The sequence below is a fragment of the Aristolochia californica genome, unplaced genomic scaffold, assembly GCF_029961685.1.
Source record: "Aristolochia californica isolate CCGP_79_NKW_82.1479 unplaced genomic scaffold, dmAriCali1.0.hap1 SCAF_3, whole genome shotgun sequence".
NCBI classification, from domain to species: Eukaryota; Viridiplantae; Streptophyta; class Magnoliopsida; order Piperales; family Aristolochiaceae; genus Aristolochia; species Aristolochia californica.
The window spans coordinates 23,140,787-23,163,776 of NW_027181992.1; the positions used below are offsets into that span (position 1 = coordinate 23,140,787).

Here is a 22,990-nt window from a genome sequence, read left to right on the forward strand (position 1 = left end):
CCTCTGGAAGAGAGAGCTCATCGTATCTATGAAAAGGTCTTGAGAGCTAGGGAAACCTGTGATAGTAAGTGCTAGGGAAGAGGAGTTCTTAAGAAGGTGAGGCAGGTGTAGTGATTAGAGGTTTCAGAAGAGGATTTCTTTGAGATGGGAGTAGAGCGAGAGGAGGGCATTGATGTCATAGTCCATCTCTTAATTGGACACCTTGAGGATAATCTTGATGAGCAGTGGAACAGTGAGGGCATGGGCTTCGAGTGTCGAGCAACTGTTGGGGACCCAACTTAGAAGCTCGATGGTAGCCAGAGCACTCAAGTGTCACACTTTTAAAGTCGGTGAGGTGGTTGCCAGGAGGACCAGCCTCTCCCCCCCCCGTGTATGGCCTTGCTTTGGTTGGTTTCTAGGTTGTTCTTTCTACTCTGGCAGGTTGCACGAGTCGTGCAATACAACAGTCATGGAGGCGGGTTACTGTGGTTGGCCAAGCAGGTGGGTGGAGGGGAAAGGGGAAAGGGGAGTGAATGGATGTGGAAGAGGGCTCAAAGCAGTATTTTTGTAGGGGCAGTGGCTTCCAGCCTTTTCAAGGGAAGAATTCCATAGGAGATATTCTTTTGTTGGAAATGATGAGCATTCATGCTTTGAACATTCGTGGGTACGATTTAAGAAAGAGAAAGATGTGAAGCTGCGGGGGGGGGGGGGGGGGGTTTGGGAGAATTGGTGGGACTGGTGTGGTAAAAGTGGTCGTTAGAGGATGGGGTTGAGGGTTTGGCTTAGTGAAGGTTGGTTGTGGGGTGAGCTTCCTGGCAGAGCTGACCAAGGGGCAAAGGCTAGGTGCCCAAACACCCAGAGATGAGTGCCCAGGTCTGGCAATGGTCCAATCAATTTGATTCATATTCTAATTCAGTGGGGAGGGTTGTTGCAGAGGGTGGCTGGATCCCCCACCAGGCTCCCTGTGCCATCATAAGCGGACATATCATCAAAAACTACTTTTGCCCAATAACACTCCTCCCCAAATGATAGCCGAATGAAATGGGACCCCGTCCAATGCTTCTTCTGGATGATGAACAGTCTCACCATATCCATGCGAGAGAGCGAGCTAGACTTCAGAGCTTCGTGAAGGATGTTATGATTCTGGGGTTAAGTACTTGACTTTCCGCTGCCTACCAGGCCGGTCTTTTGGGTAGTATTGGCTAGGTGCTTAATATTTGGTATCAGAGCTATCCCGCTGTTGCGATTTTGAATCCCGGAGGGGGCGACCTAGAGACCTGTGTAGATCAAAAAGGTGGTCCGGGTCGCTAGAGTGGGCTACCGTGGACATCGGCTCATAACGGTGGGAGTATTGTTATGGTCCTGGGGTTAAGTGCTTGGCTTTCCGCTACCTACCACACCAGTCTTTTGAGTAGTATTGGCTAGGTGCTTAACATTTTGTATCAGAGCTATACCACGGTTGCGAGTTCGAATCCCAGAGGGGGCGACCTAGAGACTTGTGTAGTGAAAAAAGGCAGTCTGGGTTGCTAAAGTGGGCCGCTAGAGTGGGCTTGGTAGGTAGCGAAAAACCAAGTAGTTAACCCAAGACCATAACATCACACACCCCTTGGAGAAAGAGCTTGCCCTCAAGCTCTTACGAGCCGACGCTCAACAAGCTCCTCCATTATGAGCCGACATCCACGATGGCCCACTCTAGCGACACCGCTAGGTCGCCCTTTTCGGGATTCGAACTCACAATGTAAGTAGTGGCTTTGATACCAAATGTTAAGGACCTAGCCAATACTACTAAAAAGACCGGCCTGGTAGGTAGCAGAAAACCAAGTACTTAACCCAAGACCATAACAAAGGAACCTACCAAAGCGGCCTACAATCCCTAGCAAAGTCTCCTCTGACCAGAGCTCGACTGGGATACCCCAAATCGAGATCCACTGCCCATATTGGGTGAGTGGAGTTGACAGATCCCAATCGGTAAAAGTAGCCAGCGGCGCCCGGCAGCAAGATCAAGTGTTTAAGGCATTAGCCTTATCGCCAATGGACTTGAAGGAGATCAACCAGACCAACGACCCAAGATAGGAAGCTCTTGGCAGATAATCAAGGCAGAGCTGAGTGCAGAACCAATTTGCGAGGCCAATGGAGTTCCAATTTGGATTAACCATGGTTGTTGTCGCATTAGTAGCTTTCAGTAACCTTCCACACACCAACTCATCAGGGGGAAAGAAATTTCCATGACCCGCGATTCCTCAACAAGCCTACCAAGCTTGGCCAAGGCATCTGTAGTAGGGTGCTCACAGTTTGGCAGATTGGGCATCAAGCGCAGAGTTGGGTAGAGACGGGAAGGTCATCGCGTAGATAGGAGGATCGGGGGGGGGGGGGGGGGGGGGGTCGCCGCTTTGTTAGCAGGTTGAATTTGGTCGTGGGTTGAGAAGTTGCCGCTGCAGGAACATGGTCCATGAGAGCCACTCGAAAAGCCATCCATCCGAAAGAGCCCTTCAATTCCGGGATGTAAATTCTCGCCATAATCATCTCCCCTTGGCTCTGGGTGATCTTACACTCCCAACAATCCTTGTAGCAAAAGACTGAGAAGCAGAAGGAGATTGAGCCAATTTGGAGCTCCCTGGATCGTGTTTTGCAACTACCAATCGACTTAGCAGCCTTGAAGTGGCTGAGGAAGTAAGCACAATCTGTCGCCAGGAAGGAAACAAAAGCTCATTTCCTGTCGTTGTGCACCGTGATTCGAATCACAGGCCCTGATCTGTCTTGGGTTCGACCAATCACAAAAAAGGTGTCGTCAAAGGAGAAAGATGTTTCTGACGACCCAAATTTTCTCCCCCTTCTGTTTTTCTTTGCCCGCACCTTCATCCATCCCTTTCCATCGCTATTTCCATCAAGTCTAGAGTCATAGGAGAGATCATCTACCAGCATCGTCTCAGGGGAGATACCGATTCCCATTGAGAGCTTGTGGGCCAGGACTCTGGGACACGGGGTTCGTGTGCTGGTCTCCCCCTTCTAAAGACGACTCTCGAGATCCTCCCTACGAGCAGAGAAAAGGGAAAGGGAGGGAGGAGACAAGGAATCATCCCCCCTAACTATCTCCTTTCCGTTGGAACACCTTGCCTGAGCGGCATCCGAAGCTCTGGCAAGGTCACCGGAGGTCGGCGTTGGCCTTCGTCCACCACGGGAGGGGACTGCGACTCCCCGAGTCGTGCATCATGAAAAAGAAATCCCCAGTTAGGAGCTGATCTTAATAAATAAGAGAGAGCTATCTTCACAGTTTGAGATGACATGGGGGAACGATAGAAGAAAAACAGGACTAATCCAACGTGCATAATAATATAAGTCCACAATAGTAGAATCACCAAGAGAATAAAGTCAAAATTGACCAGAAAACTAATCACAAAATTTTACCAGCAAAGAACTGACCACAGAATTGAGTAGAACATTGACCATGTAGAGGACTAAAAATTGGCCATGAAATCTGTCCAAGAGATTTGACTAGGGTTAAGATAAACCCTAACACCAACTTTTGAATGTCCTGTTCCTCTTAAAATCTTTGGATTGTTGGCAGGGATGTTTGCTTCTGCATGGCAGCACCATGAGAGCTTCAACTATGTGGATAAAGAACTTTGAGGGAAAATAAGGAGCTGGAATTGTCTAGTGCAACTCCATGGCCATTGGAGTTGACATGGTGATTGCTGATTTTTCTTTTGACACAAGGAGGGAACAAGCTCAAGCTCTATTTTTCATTCTTCTTCCCACGCTTGGAACAGCTATAGCACAGAAATTTCCACCTGATTTATTCAAGCACAACTTGTCAATAGCAGCTACAGCAATCCACCTCTTGAGAGCATTAATAGTGGGACCACTTTGAAGCTCTAATGCGAAAGAGCTGGCTGCCATGGAGCAGGCAGGGGCGTGTCTACTACTGCCATGTGCAAAGTTTATTGTTTCCCATCTGAGGACATAAGAAGTTCTCTCATATCTGAAGCTCTGAGAGATTCACTTGGTTTGCTGTGGTTGTTTCATCAAAACTGGACCTTGGAAGATTGGATGAGACTTTTCTATATTTTAATGATGAACTCAAGGAAGAATAAGACGAGTAAGAGAAAAAAAGCTACTGAAATCTTTGCTTTTGTCATGGTAGAGAGAATCTTCGAAATTGATTTGGCAAGGATAGGTCGACAAAGATGTTGTTCTTCTTGTTGTACACTGATTATGCACAACAGTGCCTGACTATGTTTGATCTCCTATGGATGCCAGATATCTTGAAATATTCTTTTTTTTTCCATGACAAGCACACTGCTAGGCCAAGAGAATCACCAACATGATGACAAGAAGAGGAGAGCTGAATTCTGCTTGAGATGGAATGGGATGTGTGAGAACTGGTATCCTCAAACTGGGTATGGTTGTGCCTAGTGGACTGACTACAGACATATGTGTTTGAGCCAGTCTAGATTGCCATACCTCTGTATTTGCTGTAAAACTTGGTCAATGGAGGACAAAGATTGACAGACGATCTAGCAAAGAGCATGAGACGAACACATCAGTAACCTCAATACATTGAAATGAGATTAGAGTTGATGAAGATGACAAGAAATTGGGGGTGCGCAGTTGAAGCAGATCATAGCAGCTGTTGAGTTTCAGTAAGAAAAATGAGAGAAAGGGAACTGTGAACAGAGAAACGAATATTGGAGATAGATAAACTATCTAATGAGAAAAATTCTGAAAGAACTTATCTTTTCTTCTTTTTCTTTTCCATATTTTCTTTCTCCATCTCAATCATTGCTGCTATGATATCATGTGAAAATTTGTAGGAGAAAAGTATTGGAGAGATTAGCTCCTGAAGAAAAAGAGAGAGACCCAATGGGAGAAAATAGAGGAAGAAGAGCTTATGGACTTAACCAAACCCTCCCCCATAAGTCATATTTATATGTATCAAAATTACCAATATTACAAGCATACCTTTCACCCTAATAAGAATGAAGAAGAGACAAGAAATTTTAACTAATTACGTTAGTGCCACCCTAATTACATCATATATTCCAATACTCTCCCTCAAGCTGGGAGGTAATGGTAGTGATCCCAGCTTGAACCAAATAACATATATGTAGTAATAAGCTCCTCCATCACAGTGTCCCAACCCAAGCACCAACTCTCAAAGGTAGAAATGGGTGATAAGTGGGTAATGCCTGTCATTCACAAGACGGCGATAAAAGACCCACAAGTATATATATAAGAAGTCTGGGTAGACTTAAAACACCCATATAAATCAAATGGACCAACCAAAGCAATGCTTTAACAAGGTTGGCCAAAAAGGGTAAGTGAGAGTCAAATAAAGGATGGTAGGAGAAAGACTGCCAAAGGGTAATGGGTAATGGAAAATAAGATGCCGAGGGCACACTGTGCTTTATTTTTCTAAGAAATTCAAAATCTGCATCAGAGAAACCAATGCCGATAACAATCAATAAATAATGAACCCAAGGCAAGCGACCAAGGAGTTCTTCTTCAGAAATAAAGTCTCAATCAAGGAGACACAATAGCGGTAGTGGAGATGGGCCAATGCCCAAATAACATGCACCACATGTGCAGTTGTATAGTAGCGGATAACCGGTAAATAATAGAAGTCCTTAAGGGTAACAAGGACACATGAAATAGTCCGTAGCTAGTCCATCAGTAAATAAGGAAGTTGCACCAAATAGTATGTTGGAACCGAGTAATAATCTAAGATAATAATCCAATCGGAGACAGAGAACTAAGTCGAACCGAGTAAGATATCAGACCAATATAGTTGAGTCATAGGAAAATTTTGTATAAACCTTCTGATCTGAACCCGTATAACCGAGGTAGAAAATAAGTAGGCTGAGTCAGGCTGACTCGGACCCGAGTTGACCCGAGTTAACTCTGCATAACAAGAGCAAGTGATCCTCGGGTCAGCATAATCGTCATTGGGTCAACCCAGTGGTCCTGTGCTGAATCCGTGCATGATTAAAACATTACCTAACTGGGGAAATTAAATCCCGAAATATACCTTCGTCGTCCTCCCTGCGACGATTTGGAATAGAGCGGGACAACTTCATCGTCGCCGAAGCTGGAGAAGGAAAGGCCAACGAACCTAGAGAAGCAACAAAAATCTTCCTGAAAATAGAATAGTGGAAATCTTCCAACAAATCTCCAGAAATAGCAACACAACAACGAAGATTACGGGAATTTCCGAAACCAGCAGAGAGAGCGATTTTTACGGCAATCAAATGGTAACGAAAATAAACTTTAGAAGATAGATGGTAGTTGTCAAAATTAGAATTCTTGAATGAGATTACGAAGATAGAAGAGAATCTTGGATAAGCAGTAGCGTTCGGAAATCAATCAGCCAAATTTCTCAGCCAAGTCTTGCAAGTTTCAAATGCAATATCGTGATTAAGCTAGATCAGATGTAATCCACCAGCTGGCTCGGAAGATAATGATACCAATAATGCTTGGAGATAATACCGGCAGAGATTGTCTCAGATGATCAGTGATGCTATCAGAACAGTTGGCAATGCAATCGTTATAGTGAACAAAGTAGATAACAGGTAACATGTAACTCGGAACAGATAGCTGTTGTATTGGATAATAGAGTTGTTTATAATTCTGTATTCTGATACAGATCAAGCAGATAACAACTAATGATAATGTTATGGACTCCATAGCATCCCGAGTAATAAGCAGACACATGAGTTAGTTTATGTAATTTCCTTTTGATGTGTTTGGATGGTTTACTTGTAATTTTCTTATAACTGGTGCCCGTCAAATTGGGCTTGATGTTTTGCGTCCCTAATCCTTTTTATGGAGGAGAACGGGCTGGAATGAGAATTAAGCATTGAATCAATTAGTCTAGTTGGTTGGATTCTCCCTCTCTGAGGTCCAAGGTTGAGCCTCCTTCAAGGCTCGTTCCATCCCAAGCTGTTGGGCGTTCGAAGCACAAAAATTTCCTCTATTCGTCGGTAGCAAATATGGAGGAAAGAGGAGAAAGAAGGGTGACGAGATCCATGGCAAGGGTAGAACCTAACATCGTGGTATCAGACAGGACCACCCTTGGTGATTCCTCCTTCCAGGAAGATTTGTGTCATATCGTTGAGGCAAATCGAAGTCAAACTGACGGATTTCAATTGGCAGTGTTTGCCATCAATGACACTCTTCAACACTTACTTCGACGAGTGGAGGAAGGTTTTGCTCGAGATCCTATGCCGCCAGGCAGTTCCACACTTCCTGTCGAGCCCCAACCTCCCCACCCGCACCTACCTCCACATATGCGCCACCAACCTCCAACTGCCGTGGGACCCCACACACCAGGTCACAATACGGTGCCCAGGTATGCAAAGCTCGACTTTCCTACCTATGACGGGTCTACGGATCCCTTGATCTGGTTACACCGCTGTGACCAGTTCTTTTATAATCAAAGAACGCATGCTGATGATCGAGTCCACTTAGCTGCCTTCCATATGCTTGATGAAGCGCTCCTATGGTACCACCAATTTCATTCGAAGCATCATATTCATGATTGGGATTTATTTAAAGATTATTGCATGTTGAGGTTTGGCCCTCCTGCACGTAGCAACCCTTTGGGGGATCTGGTGAATTTAAAACAGACAGGGACCATTGAGTTGTATCAGAAGCAATTTCAGGAACGCCTGGCCCGCGCCAGTTGATTTATGCCTCCTACACAATATGTTAATTTATTCACTGTCGGTTTAGTGGAGGCCTTGCGCCTGGAAGTAGAATTGCATGACCCTCAAGACCTGGCCCATGAAATGAACCTTGCTCATACTATAGATACAAAACAACGTGTCCTAAAGGAGTCTCTGGTCCGACGACCATCTTGGCCAAGCAGGGCGCCCACATCCTATTCAGCATCTCCACGCTATGGCCAAAATCCAGCACCACGTGCTAACAATTCGATTTCCACTCCACCAGCACAATATATCCGTCTCCTGTCTAGACCCGAGATGGAACAGAGACGTACCAAGGGGCTTTGTTACAATTATGATGAGCAATATGTCCAGGGCCACCAATGCAAACGTTTATTTTGGTTGGAGGTACTGGATGAGGCAGAGGGAAGATCCACTATTGGAAGACAGTCCTGAACCAGACCCGGAAGAACCCGCCATTTTCCTCCATGCTATGATAGGCATGCGCAACTCCAACACTATGCAAGTCCGTGCCGGATTGCAGCATCTCCAGTTACTGGCATTAGTGGATTCCGGCAGTACTCACAATTTCATTAGCCATCCAGCCAGCCGCTCAACAACTTGGGTTGGTCCAGACGTTGGGGCCCATATTATGGGATTTCAAGGCGTTCACTATGACTTTTACGGCCCAACAACATCCTATTACACTTCATGGCACTCATGCTCCCACGCCATGTACTCTTCAGGAAATTCAAGTCCTGGATGCAGATCACTGTAAGTTAAATTCCTTAATTACAGAATTTGGTGAATTATTTTAGGCGCCTACTGCACTTCCACCTCTCAGAAATTGAGATCACCGTATCCGCTTGAAATTGGTCACTGAGCTTGTGGTGGTAAGGCCTTACCGTTACCCCCACTTAGAAAAAGATGAAATTGAGCGACTGTTGAATTTAAGATCTATTTTCCATGATCACGAACAAGAGAAAGAAGAAAGAAAAACGAGAAAAGGGGAGGAAAGCTCTCAGTAGAGAAGAGAAAAAATAAAAAAGAAAAGGGTGAGCTGCGTCAAGTAAGGAGAGGGAGAGAGAGAACCAACTCGGGATTGAATATGTGACTTGATTAATTCTGAATTACAACTTCTCTATTTATAGTAGAGGAGGAGGTAGAGTCCTTATACAACTTGTCATTCAATCCTAATTACATTCCAACTGTAACTCTTCAATATAAGTAAGTCTATTCAAACTAGAACTCCTAGAAGGCTAATTGGAGTAGAACTAGGAGTCCTTTATTACCCACGAGATTATAAGGGATAGGCCAGCTCGTGGCCTTATCCTTGTGGGCCCCTCATGATTCTCCAGCACACCTTGATAAGAGTGCCAGCTCGTGAGATCTTTGTGGGTCCCACTTGATCTTCAAGTCTTCTAAATCAATTCAGCTTGTGCTTCTTGATTCCTTAACTCGTGCTTGCTTTGAGAGAGGACTCTTCTTGGTGTCCCAAGTTCTCTAGGATTCTTCTTGATGACCTACGTCCTCATGGTGGGTCCCACCAGCTCGAGCACCATGGTGGGCCCCACATTGTAACAACGACAATGTTAGACTAAGCTCGCACAAGGGATTATTCAGCCAAGCAGGTCTCCCTTTTCTTCACTAGTGTTACTCGTCAAGAAACATGTCAAATCCTGGCGGTTTTGTGTTGACTACAAAGAGCTCAATGCTCATACCATCAAAGATAAATTTCCCATTCTAGTGGTGGATGAACTATTAGATGAATTGCATGGGTCCAACTTATTTACCAAGCTGGATTTGAAATTAGGGTATCACCAGATTCGAGTGCACTCTTCCGACGTGGAGAAGAAGCGTTCCGCACGCACCATGGGCATTTTGCATTTTTAGTCATACCATTTGGTCTATCCAACGCACCCTACACCTTCCAGGCCCTCATGAATGAGGTATTTCATTACATCTTACGGAAGTTTGTTCTTGTGTTCTTTGATGATATCCTGGTTTATAGTAAGCACTGGGACGAACACCTTCAACATCTGCGCCAGGTGTTCACTCTCCTACGTTCCCATCATTTGGTTCTCAACCAATCCAAATGCTCGATGGGAACTTCAAAGGTAGCATATTTGGGCCACGTCATATCAGCCTCTGGCGTGAAGGCAGACCATAGCAAAATTCAGGCAGTGGTCGATTGGCCTACTCCCACATCAGTCACAGTGTTGAGGGGTTCTTGGGACTCACACATTACTATAGAAAATTTATTCGTAACTATGGACAGATTGCAGCTCCACTCAACAATCTCCTTAAGCGCAATGCATTCACATGGTCTGACATAGCTGCGTCCTCCTTTGAAAACTTGAAGACAGCATTATCATCCGCCCCGGTACTCCAGCTTCCCAACTTTGATGAATTATTTGTTATTGAATGTGATGCATCAGGTGGAGGTATTGGTGCGGTCTTACAACATCAAGGACACCCCATAGCTTATTTCAGCCGGCAGCTAGGCCAACATCACCACAAATTAGCTGCCTATGAAAGGGAACTGATCGGCTTAGCAAAAGCCATTCAGCACTGGAGGCCCTATCTCTGGGGGTGCCCCTTTGTTATATGGACCGATCATTGCAGTTTGAAGTACTTACTCGAGCAACGTCTCACCACTTCCCCCCAGCAGCATTGGTTGAGCAAATTGATGGGATTTGATTTTATTGTTGAGTATAAACCTGGCCACCTCAACGTGGGTGCAGATGCCTAGTCCCGCGGGGACCTGTCTGAGCCTTAGCTACACGCAATTAGTCAGCCAAGATTTCTTTTGTTGGACTCCATTCGGGTTGAAACTTTGCAGCACCCCGAGCTCCTTGAATTATATCGCAATATTGAGCAGAAAACACTGGATAGCAACTGGACTATTCAGGACCGACTCATATTGTTCAAGAATCGGATTTATCTCCATCCAACTTCGCCCCTCATTCACAACATATTATCTATGTTTCATGACAACACACATGAGGGCTGGCAGAAAACATATTTTCGTGTAAGTCATGATTTTTACTGGAGGGGAATGAAAAGTAGTGTGGCGGACTATGTGACAGTTTGCCAGATTTGTCAGCGGAACAAAGCGGAGTCCTTAAGTCAGCATTTCAGTTACCTTCACAGGTATGGGCAGATATACCCATGGACTTTATTGATGGCTTTCCCCCATCTTCGGGCAAATCAGTCATTTTTGTGGTGGTCGACCGCTTCTCTAAATACGGACATTTCTTGCCCCTGGCGCATCCATATACAACGACTCATGTCACCCAACTCTTCATGGATCAAATTGTCAGACTATATGGTGTGCCTGCGTCCATTACCAGTGACAGAGATGCAGTCTTCACAAGTACTTTATGGAAAGAACTATTCAAGCTGCATGGGACAAAGTTGGCATTCTCCTCAATCTACCATCCGCAGACCGATGGACAAATAGAGGTCGTCAACCGTACCATTGAGATGTACCTCCGTTGTTTTGTCAGGGATTCGCCTAAAGGTTGGGTCCGGTGGCTAGCATGGGTGGAGTTTTGTTATAATACCTCGTACCACATAGCACTCGGCACAACTCCTTTCAAGGTCGTTTATGGCAGAGATCCCCCTCGGCTCTTATCATATGAACTTGGTTCTTCTAGGGTGGCAATTCTAGACTAGGCTTTGGCAAAACGAGATGCAATGATCCGCCAGGTCCGAGATCATTTACAGGAAGCTCAACATACAATGAAAGCAAATTATGATAAATGGCATCGAGATTTGGTCTTTTCTCCAGGAGATTATGTGTGGCTTCGTCTCCAACATTAGCGCCAGCTCTCCCTTACGGTCTCCAAACGTCACAAATTGTCCCCAAAATTTTATGGGCCATTCCAAGTACTGGAACGCATTGGCACTGTGGCCTACCAGTTGCAGCTTCCACCGGATGCAAAGATCCAAGACGTTTTCCATGTCTCATAGTTGAAGGCCTTCCATGGTGACTCTCCGTTGCTCCACACCCCTTTGCCACCACTTCAGAAGGGGAGTGTGCTTCCCACCCCAACTCAGGTGTTGCATGCTCGCCGAGTCCAGGTCGACTGGGAGCTTTTAATACAGTGGGCCGACACAGACCCACTTGACACTACATGGGAGCCCTTGGCGTCTTTCATGGCTCTCTATCCCACTTTTGAGCTTGAGGACAAGCTCTTTCTCCAGGAGGGGGGTGATGTTATAGACTCCATGGCATCCCAAGTAATAAGCAGACACATGAGTTAATTTATGTAATTTCCTTTTGATGTGTTTGGATGGTTTACTTGTAATTTTCTTATAATTGGTGCCCCTCGGTTTGGACTTGATGTTTTGTGTCCCTAATCCTTTTTATGGAGGAGAATGGGCTGGAATGAGAATTAAGCATTGAATCAATTAGTCTAGTTGGTCGGATTCTCCCTCTCTTTGAGGTCCAAGGTTGAGCCTCCTTCAAGGCTCGTTCCATCCCAAGCTATTGGGCGTTCGAAGCACAAAAATTTCCTCTCTTCATCGGTAGCAAATCTGGAGGAAAGAGGAGAAAGAAGGGTGACGAGATCCATGGCAAGGGTAGAACCTAATAGATAATCAGAAGGTAACAGATTCTGCTATTCATGAAATCAAAGAGCTTCCTTTTTGAAACAGATATGCTGCTATTCACATCCTTGCACGAGGAGATGAATACCAATGTTATCACTATGATAACAACAAGATAAGCACCGCACAATTATAACAGCAAGATAACTGTAAGCCTGTTGCAGGCTTCAGGTATAGCCACCCGAATTCATCAAGCTTGCACGTCTGTTCTTTGCTTGAAAAATCTAGTTTTTATTTTATTCATCTTTGAGTTTTATGCTTTCAAGAGAAAATCATGACGGTTGGAGGCAAAGAAATTATGGTCTGGAGACAATCCCCATTCTGTTTTCTAGAGACAAAGTGGAGCTGATGCTTCCCTCTCATTTTTCAGAACATGATATAGCAGAAAAAAATGGCAGCATCAAATGGCAGAGAAATCGAGAAGTCTTATGAATACCAGAGGGACATCGGTAAAAAAGAGAGATGCCAATACCGATAGCAGCAGAGAGTTATGATCATCGGTAAACAGAACTCACTGAGTTCGGAATTTCAATAGTGTAAGGCTTTCGTGCTGCTCTTCCACGGGATTCTGATTTACCAGTCGATGGCCATGTTAAAGTCCAGGAACCATTGATGGCCATATGAGTGGAAAGAAAAATACTCCCGAGTCCCGATGACTCCAGCAAGGGCCCGTCAACGGTACATCTCGAAAAATACTCCCGGTGTACTCCAACTGAGGGACTGCGTCTTCCCAAAAACTCCTGCGCGAGCCTCCAGACACTGATGAAGGCGCCTAAAATAAATGAAGCACCCCTCTTCGAAGCGTCATCTGCCATCTCTAAATCAAAATCAAGGACTGACGGTGAAAATCGGGAGGACGAAGTCCACACATCTTCCGGTTCGCAGTGCAAAGAAGGGAGTCTCCAAAAAGACGATCCGAAGCCCCATCCAGGTACTATTTTCAACAAATCTGACTCAGTCAATTTCAAAGGAGTTTTCTTCGAATGGTGCAGATAGACCGTCTATGGGCGCAACGTTCACCGAAGGGTGTTCACTTTTTTCAAGGCAGTTTTCAAATTGTATAGCAGAAAATTCAAATACTGCTTCGGGAACCCCCCTCTCAACTTTCTCAAACCCCCACACCTCTACCCCCTGTACGCCTACCCCCATCTACTCGAGCCCAGAAATATCGCAAGCCACACTACCCTCCTGCTCTGCTTCCCTATCCCACGGCTCCAACTCCCAAGGAAACCACCCTCAATTAGTGCAACCCTACCTCTCCCCCAAAAAAGTCCTCTCGACCCCCCATCCTTTTCCTCATCTGCACTGGAATCTTCATTCTCGAGATCATCACCGCTCACAACAAAATTCTAATTATGATCTCGAGCATACACTCCAAAACATACAATCTAGCCAAGCTAGTAAATTCACTACTCCCGAAACCATAAATGAAAACTGTCAAGTGACATCTCTCTTTTCGGATATCCCGGACACCACTGGTTTGGGAATAACAGAGCCTGCTCACTTACCCCCTCAGCAAGAAACAAACACTAATGCCTCTAGAATTCCAACGCCAGCTAATCTCCACAATCAGGACAGCCCAATTACTCCCCAAACCCCTCTCTCTCTTGGTAGACTTGGCCGTGTGGTCAAGGCACTCCAAGTGGAAAGGCACAAATATGATGCGGAATCTTGGCAGCAAATGATGAATTTGGCCCATCTTATGGGAGCAATTTTTAGAGGCCCGTTACCTGGAGACAGAAATGCATCCGGAGTCATCACGTATGGTAATAAATGATCGTGATTTCCTGGAATGTTCGAGGAATTGGGGCTTTCCAGAAGAGGGGAGGGATCTCTAATGTTATTTCTCAATTCAAGCTTTCCATTGTGATCCTCCAAGAAACAAAGTATCAAGAGATGCCCAATGCTATCGTCAAAGAGCTTTGGTCCAATTCTTCTATTAAGTGGGTGGCTGTCAATGCTAAGGGTAACTCGGGAGGTATCCTAGTCGCTTGGGACTCAACGCTCTTGGCATCCTTGCAAGTATCTGAAGGCCGTTTCTCTTTGGGTCTGTAGTTTAGAGACCTCTCCTTGGGCAAAATCTGGTGTGTAGGGGGTATATACGGTCCGAACAGATACCATGAGCGTGGCTTATTTTGGGAAGAACTTAGTAATCTCTTCCAGTATTGGAGACTTCCATGGCTCTTCACTGGTGATTTCAATGCCATTCGATACTGCAGTGAGAAGAAACCGCCGGCTAATCGCATTTCTACTTCTATGCGTGGTTTCTCTGACTTCATTGGTGGGTGTGGGTTGGATGAGATCCCTCTCTCGGGAAAAAATTATACCTGGTCGAATAACCAACAACAACCTATTTTGTCCAAATTAGATCGGTTTTTGGCCTATCCAGAGTGGCTGCAACCTTTTGGGAATGTCTCAGGTAGGGTTCTGAATAAGGTGGGATCAGACCATTGGCCAATCATGTTGACCACTTCTTTTGAGAAATGTTGTCCCTCTCCTTTCCGGTTTGAGAATCCATGGTTATCTACCAAAAAGTTTGAAGCTCGTATTGACGAATGGTGGGCTGAGGGCCCAGACATGGGCAGGTGGGAGTGGGCTTTTCCTCTAAAGCTTCGGTTTATAAAAAAAAATAATTAAAGAGTGGGCCACAGAGCATCGTATTTCTCTGGCTACTAAGAAGTCTTCCATTATCCCCCAAATTGCGGACCTTGACTTGGCGGAGGTGCAGAGGTATTTATCTCCAGCGGAGTTCTCTACCCGAATCTCTCTAAATTCAAATCTTAATTTACTTCTCCATCAAGAGAAGGTCCGTTGGAAACAACGTGCCAGATTTAAATGGCTGAAGGAGGGAGATGCCAACATAAATTTTTTTCATGCAGTAGCTTCGGCTAAGCAGAGGTCCAACCGTATTACTTCATTTTACATTAATAATGAGGTAACATTGTGTAGGACCTCAATCACTAATGTGTTACTCAAGTTTTTCACAGATTTATATTTGGAGGAATGTTATTATAGACCGAAGCTTCAGAATATCAGGTTCTCTCGCCTTTCTCCAGCAGTTGCCTCTTTTCTAGAGTTGCCGTTTTCATTGGGAGAGGTCGAATGGGCTGTTTTAGGCATGGAGGGTGATAGGGCACCAGGCCCTAATGGCTTCAATGGGATTTTCTTAAAAAGTTTTTGGCCTCGTCTCAAGGGGGATATCATAGCCATGGTTAATGGATTTTACAACAATGGGATCACGTTTCATAGTATTGGTGCTTCTTTTATTGCATTGGTCCCGAAGAAGCAAAGTGTGGAGAAACCAGAGGATTTCAGGCCTATCAGTCTCATCTCTAGTGTTTATAAGATAATAGCCAGAATCTTGGTGCACCGTCTCAAAGCTCTCTTTCCATCGGTTATTCACAAAGGGCAAGGGGATTTTTTTAAGGGAAGGGAGATTCTGGACTCTACTATGGCTGCTCACGAACTTATTGATCATTTTCAGCGCAACAAGGATCCTAGAATTGCCCCAAAGTTAGATCTTGAAAAGGTTTTTGACATAGTTAATTGGATCCTGTTAGATGAGATCATGGAAAAGATGGGTTGTGGCAATAGATAGAGATTCTGGATAAGAAGTTGTGTGGGCTCGGCTTCATACTCGCTCCTCATCAATGGCTCTGTATGTGGTTATTTCAAAGGGACCAGAGGTATTAGGCAGGGAGATCCCCTATCCCCACTTTTATTCAATATGATTGGTGAATTTCTATCTGCTATGTTCTACTTGACAGGTAATCTTGGGTGGCTCCACCCTACTAGCTCCAGTTCAGCTTATAATATTCTCATCCTCCAGTATGCAGATGATACCATAATTTTCGGAGTCGACACCACTGATTGTGCTCGAAAGATTAAAGCTGTGTTGGGTCTTTTTGAGGTGGCCTCTGGTCAAAAAGTAAATTGGAGAAAGACTTCTTTAATGGGCTTCAATGTTAACCCTGAGCTTCCCAGTGAGATGGCAAGTATATTCGGATGCACAATAAGTCACTTACCTGGAACATATCTTGGTTTGCCTCTTTTCAATGGTTGTATTTGCAAGAGGCTTTGGAATCCGGTGGTGGAAAAAATGGAATCTCGTCTGGCATCATGGAAGGGACGTCTTCTTAGTAAAACGGGGAGACTCATCCTTCTCAAGTCCTGCATAGCCGGTATTCCCAATTATGCCCTATCTTTCATGTCTTGCCTTGTTGCAATTTGTAAGATTATGGATAGGCTAAAAAGATGTTTCCTATGGAGGGGATCGAGTGATGCTTTCAAGTATCATCTGGTTAGCTGAGATGAAGTATGCATGCCAAAAAATATGGGTGGTCTGGGAATCCGGAAAACTAGAGAAATGAATCAAGCTTTGTTGCTGAAATGGCTATGGAAGTTTAATAATCACTCCTCAAATCTTTGGAAGGAAATGGTCCTCCCAAAGGTAGGTGGGGATCCTCACTGGTGGATGTCTGGTGGGAATCGTAGAGCCCTCTCCTCAATATGGAGGGCATTATACCTTCTGCTTCCTAAATTCCATTTGGCTAGTAGATTCTATGCAGGCAATGGTAGATCGCTCAAGTTTTGGGATGATTTGTGGATTGGGCAAGAGCCCTTGCAGGCTGCATTTAGGAGTCTTTATCTTCTCACAACTCGTAGAGAGATATCAGTAGTAGAAGCTTTTGAGGGGGGGGGGGGGGGGATATGACTCTACATCCTAGAAGAGGTCTCTCGGATAGTGGGGCTCTGGAGGCTAGTTGATTGATGGACCTTGTTGCTTCATTTAAAATTCTCCCATTGGAGGCTGACAAGCTCATTTGGTGGTCAGACAAAAAGGGCTCCTTCACGGTCTCTTCAGCATATGGCTTTTTAAAAAGCTGAATGAAATCAAATTTGTATGGCATTTATGTGCCCCTCCAAAGGTAAAGTTCTTCATGTGGAGTGCCTGTCAAGGTAAAATTCTCTCGACAACCGTATGGAGAAGAAGAGGTCACCCCTCAGTGGATCCCATATGTCCATTCTACAACTCAGAAAATGAAACTACTAGCCATATTCTTCTCCATTGCAGCTTTTCTTGGAAGGTGTGGATCAACATTCTTGGAAAGTTTGGTTTTCAGTTCTGCATGGCGGCTGATCTACTTTCGTTCAGTAAATCTCTCCTGGGTACACCTATGCCGAGTCTTGGAAAGATGATGCTCTCTGCATGTGCTAGTTTTATCCCGTGGGGTATTTGGAATGAGCGAAATAGAAGATGTTTTGATGCAAAAAGTGAATCTTTAGACCGAGTTGCGGACAGAGTGGTTGGGCAAATATCAACTTGGCTATTAACCAAGAAAGCTTTTTTTCCTTATCTGGCTTCCTCCATTCGTGAAAATTGGAGAAACTTGGCATTGATGCACATTGGGAAAAAGCCTCCGGTCATGAAAGAATGGTCTCCTCCTCATCCTGGTTTCCTAAAGCTAAATTTTGACGGTTCGTCTCTTGGCAACCCTGGTATTTCTGGTTTCGGAGGAGTTATTTCAAACCATTCCGGTAATCAGCTCTTCACTTATGCCGGACCCCTTTGTATATCAGACTCTACGTTTACTGAATCGCACGGGTTCCTCTCCGGTCTTTGTATCTTCAGAGATAAATGTAGGGGCCTCTCTACATTGAAGGTGACTCCAAAGTGGTGATAGGTTGGTGTGAGAACGCATCTTCTCCTCCGTAGAGGCATTGGGATACATTTAAAGAAATTTTAGATATTACCTCAATTGTTCTTTGCATTTGGTCTCACATTCCGAGATCCGCAAATTTAGCGGTTAATGTGCTTGCCAGGCAGGGAGCTACCCCTACAATCACTGGTTGTAAGGGACGTGCTCCCTCAAATTTTGTAATTCTCTTTCGTTTTATTAATACATCTTCTTCAAAAAATAATAATAATACATTAGTGCCACCCTAATTACATCATATATTCCAACAATTTATAACTCAAACATTAGTAAAAATTAAATCATGTCTTTACTCACCTTAAACCATTGGAATTCACTTTCGATAAGAAAAGACTTTCCTAGAAAATATAGAAAACCAAATTAATTCGGAATAATAACTTCTAACAAGTCTAGAAAATCACATTATCCTCAAAAGAACAAGTCTTAAACAAGCTTGTGGGTTTTGGATAAACAATTGGTAGTTTAGGTTCTGTTGAATTAGACCTTTTTTTTTGAGTTAACCGGCCTATGTTTCCCATTGAGCAATGTATACAAAATGAAATGAAATTTGATCTTTTTTCACAGAAGCACTATTTGAAGTGGATCCTAAGTTGATAGCTTGTTATCTGCTCCTCAAATTGGAATTAATTTTTTGAAAGACCTTGAACTTTGTTCTTTAGTGGTTTGTCTAAAATCCTTTCAATGACCTGTAGGATGTTGAAAGAATATCTGTATATGATCCAATTGGTTGCATAAGTCTCATGATAGAAAAAAAAGCTGGGAGAAATACAAAAATGTAGCTCTTTCTATTATTTCTATTATTGCAGTTGTTAATGTGGGTAAAAACTCCCACTTCTTAACAAGTTTTGGGGTTTTGTTGATTTATAAGGTTGGACAATAGACATTTGGCTAGTGATTTGGAATAAACAGGGCCTAGACTTTATCAGAGGTAGGTCTAAGCCCAACCTAATTTGTCTGTCTGTTTTGTGCCAAATTCATTCCACAGGCTTATCTGCCTGCATGTTCTATTGGTGTGGATGTGATGAGGGTTGTTAGTGTGAGTAAAATTCCCACTTCTAAAATGGCTTGAGATTTTGTTGGTTTATAAGGTTGGATAATCACCTCCTAAGTGGCTGGTCATTTGGGAATGAAGCTTGATCCAAACTCTACATTAGTTAATGATCCCAGTTCAGTGAGTCCTTTCTTCTGAAATGAACCGCTGACACCAGTTGTACATTTTGTCTTCATGGACGGAAGAGAAAGGGCACTTAGTGGAAATAGAATTAGATGTTTTTGCAATAAATTCTCGAAAGTCTTGTAAGCCATTTCCTAAATTTACTGGATTCATCCGTTTGAATAATGAACCTGGTTTTTTGGCTGTATCTCTGAATTCATCATCCTGTTGAATCCAAGTTTAGGATCCCAGCCATGATCTCTTAGAAATGTTCATAAATTGCAAAATATCAACTCCATTAGTTAAAAAAGGATGCCATTCACATATTAACTGGGAATGTAGGTGTGCACTTTGAAGAACGAGATACTCCTAGAATCAGTGCTAACCGCACTAATATGGTGTATTATTTACAGTGTACTCCCAGCAGCCCCCTGCCCTCACACACACACACACACACACACACACACACACACACACATATGCTGCTCTCTTAGCAAGTATATAGTCTCTTTCATTGAATGGGTGGGTCTTCTTTTTTCATTATACAAGGAGGTTGCGTGTATCTCCCTTTTCTTTCTGTAAGTTTTTTGCTATCAAGTTCATCGAGACTTAGGTCATAGCTTAGTACTCTTAACTCCAATAAGAAAAAAATCGTCTTTCTTATCAACGATGTAAAGCTGATAAAATGAAAGAGAAGGGTTTCATGGAGGTTCTTTTAACTGGATTTTGGATAATTTGGGGTCGCTCCTTAATCTCTCTATCCAATTCATTCATGTTTTTAACAAATTTTGTTAAATGGTACTGATTAACCTTACTTACTTTCCCCAGGCTGTTGATCGTCCATACCTTATTATCTATTCTAACACTGCAAATATGAATACTGCTAAGTCCAATGTTCTACAAGCACTGGATTGTGGGATTTTCCATGAGGAAGCAGAGGATCCTGTAGTGAGAAAAATCAGGATATAACATTTTCTTACTCTTGCTTCTGTGCAAGAACAAGATTGTCAAAGTTATCAGCTCTTCTCTTTTGACCAACTTGGTTCTTCTATTTATCTTACATACCTCAGGTACATGTGACCATTGTTTCTGTAAGACAGGTTGCTTGTCCTTCATGTTCAAAGCCTCTTAACTGTTGATTTCACTGCAAAGAAGAGTCCAGAACAAGGTGATTTGACCGTTAAGGGTTTTAAATGTTCAAGTATCCTAAACAAAATTTGTCTTGAAGATTTTCATACTAGCACAAAGATTGAAGCTCTGGTAACTATTGTATCTTGAAAGCTATTTCTCCAAGTATTTTAATGGACATTTTCTCTGGTCATTCGACTCTAGTCTCTCCATATTTTTGTTTCAATTAATTCATTTCTTCCCATCAATCATGTATTGTTAAGTTTTGTGCAGAGGGAGGAGATCAGATTCATGGTTGAAAGTGATGGTACTGCAAAAGGAATGTGCAGCCAGTTCACTTCATTCATGGATTTGATTAACTACTCCCTTCAAAAGGTTCAAGTTGTTATTGATGTTACTGGTCGTGTGAAAACTTTCATATTTATGTTGTTTGCTACGTGGATTGACCTCATTAGTGAATTGACTTCATGTAGTCTGGTGTGAAGTGTGTGTCCAATTAGTTGGGAGTATGACTATGGCTGCAAGAGATTCACTGATGATCCATACTGATTCTCATCTTTTTCAAAAAAAAAACTGATGATCCAGACTGAAAAATCTTTCTTATGAGCTTCAAAGCTGGTGGCGTGGCCCTGAATTTTTCCTGAATTAATGTGAGCAATTTAGCTACTGATGTCTGTCCTATTAATGTTACCACTCCACAAATGTGCCCCCTTACTGGTTTATATCATTTGGACTTGTCATAAGTTCATTTTAGTGATTTTGTTATAATTTGGAGTTGATAATAGGTCTTCTTAATGGACCCTAGGTGGAATCCAGCAGTGGAGCAACAAGCTCAAGATCAAATTCACAGGATAGGACAGTATAAGCCCACGAGGTTATGTCTAGGCTTTTTGTTTTTATTAGTGCTCGTCCTTCTCTTCAGGTAGCATTTTCATTCTTTTTGTGGGTCCTTAGGATAGTTTGTGATTGAAATCACAATTCTAAGGTTGCAGGAAAAGAAACAACTAGTCTTTGAAGGGTAAACTGAAAATATTTCTTTTGAGTAAATATGGCTAGAATGGATTTTGATGTCCCGTTATTCACTAGGACTGTTGGTGGCTCTATCCAGGCTTTAGGCACATTAACAAAATCTTCTATATATAGATAGAATTAAGACCTGTGTTGTATGAAATATCAGAATGGTCCTAATTATGTTTGACAGTACTATCCAAGATGATTCTTTATGTTAGCAATGTCTTATAATCATCACTTGAGAGAACAATATAATCTATAGAGACAATATGAATAATACATCCAGTTACCCTTCTAAGAATAAACATTGACTTATTAGAGCTACTCAGTTTGAAGAAACTTGTTTTAAGTCTTTACCATTCGATTTCTTCAACTAATCCACATGGATTTATGTGGACCAACCTGTAACTTAAGCTTGTTAAGTTGTAGAGACTAATTCACATCTTACCCTCTGTCAATGATCGACCTTGATATATTGACTGTTGTGTTGTTAAGGGTAGTGTGGGGATTTTACACATGTAATCCGGTTGCCCTAATTTTCTATTGGCGTTGTCGTTAGGGTTTTATTACCTTGACGAGTATTATCATCACCGAAAAGGAGTTGGAGTTGTAACCCGAGATAGGTTAGAGAAAATACATGTAAGTGTGTGTGATTTCTCTTGTAAACTATTTCATCTTTATAGTGGATTATTTTTGCGGTGGAAGACAGGATGTAGTTTCACCTTGAGGCAAACCTGTATAAATCTTGTTGCTATTTTGTTGTTGCTTGCTTTTCCTTTTTTCGCGATTATTATGACTGCTCTCGTTAGTTTGGAATTAGGGTGACTAATTCCTAACCAATGGTATTAGAGCTTTGGTTTGTGATTGAGAGCAATAGTTGGTGGAGAATGGTCGATACTTGGAATCAACAAGTTTGATGGTATGAATTTTGCATTCGGGAGGATGCATATCGAAGATCATCTCTATAGTAAAAAGCTGCATGCACCACTTCTAGATATGAAACAAGAAAGTATGGAAAATGATGAATGAAATCTCCTTGATAGACAGATGTTGGGAGTAGTCCGGATAACACTGTTGAAGAAGGTTGTTCACAACATGGCATTGGAGAAAACCACAGTGGGGATGATGAAAATTCTGTCCAACATGTATGAGAAGCCTTCTATAAATAATAAGGTACATCTCATTGAAAAACTCTTCAATTTAAAGATAATAGAAACATCACTTTTGAATGAGTTTGGCACGATTGTCAATCAATTGACATCTTTTCAAATTAAATTTGATGATGAGGTTTGTGGTTTAATTTTTTTGGCGCCTCTACCAAATTGTTGGAAGCCTATGAGGGTTGCGGTCAACAACTTTATAGGCAATGAGAAGTTGATCTTTAATGATGTTCGGGATACCATTCTTGTGGAGGAAGTTCGTAGAAAGGACTCCGGGGAATCGTTGACATCTAATTCTGCACTAAGTGTCGATACTAGGGGCAAGAACTTCAGGAAGAATTTCAACAAAGGCAATGATAGAGGGAAGTGAAGGAATGGAAGAAACAAATCCAAATTCGGAAGGAATGTGGAGTACTAGAATTGTGGCAAGTCAGGTCATATAAAGAAAAACTGCAGAACACCGAAGAAGGATGAAAAGAAAAAGATGTTGGAAATGTGGTGACTGAAGAAGTACAAGATTCTTTACTCTTGTTGCTTGATAACCCTATTGACTCTTTGGTGTTAGAT

General features: G+C 43.0%; 1 long non-coding RNA gene across 1 annotated transcript in view; it reads left to right on the forward strand.

The window, feature by feature from the left end:
• LOC137960317 (uncharacterized) overlaps nt 1-20,761 on the forward strand; it is a 30,354-nt gene extending 9,593 nt beyond the window's left edge. Inside the window, exon 3 of the long non-coding RNA XR_011114139.1 lies at nt 19,953-20,761. This is a non-coding gene — a long non-coding RNA (uncharacterized lncRNA). The remainder of the gene's footprint in view (nt 1-19,952) is intronic.
• The last annotated feature ends 2,229 nt before the right edge of the window (nt 20,762-22,990 follow it).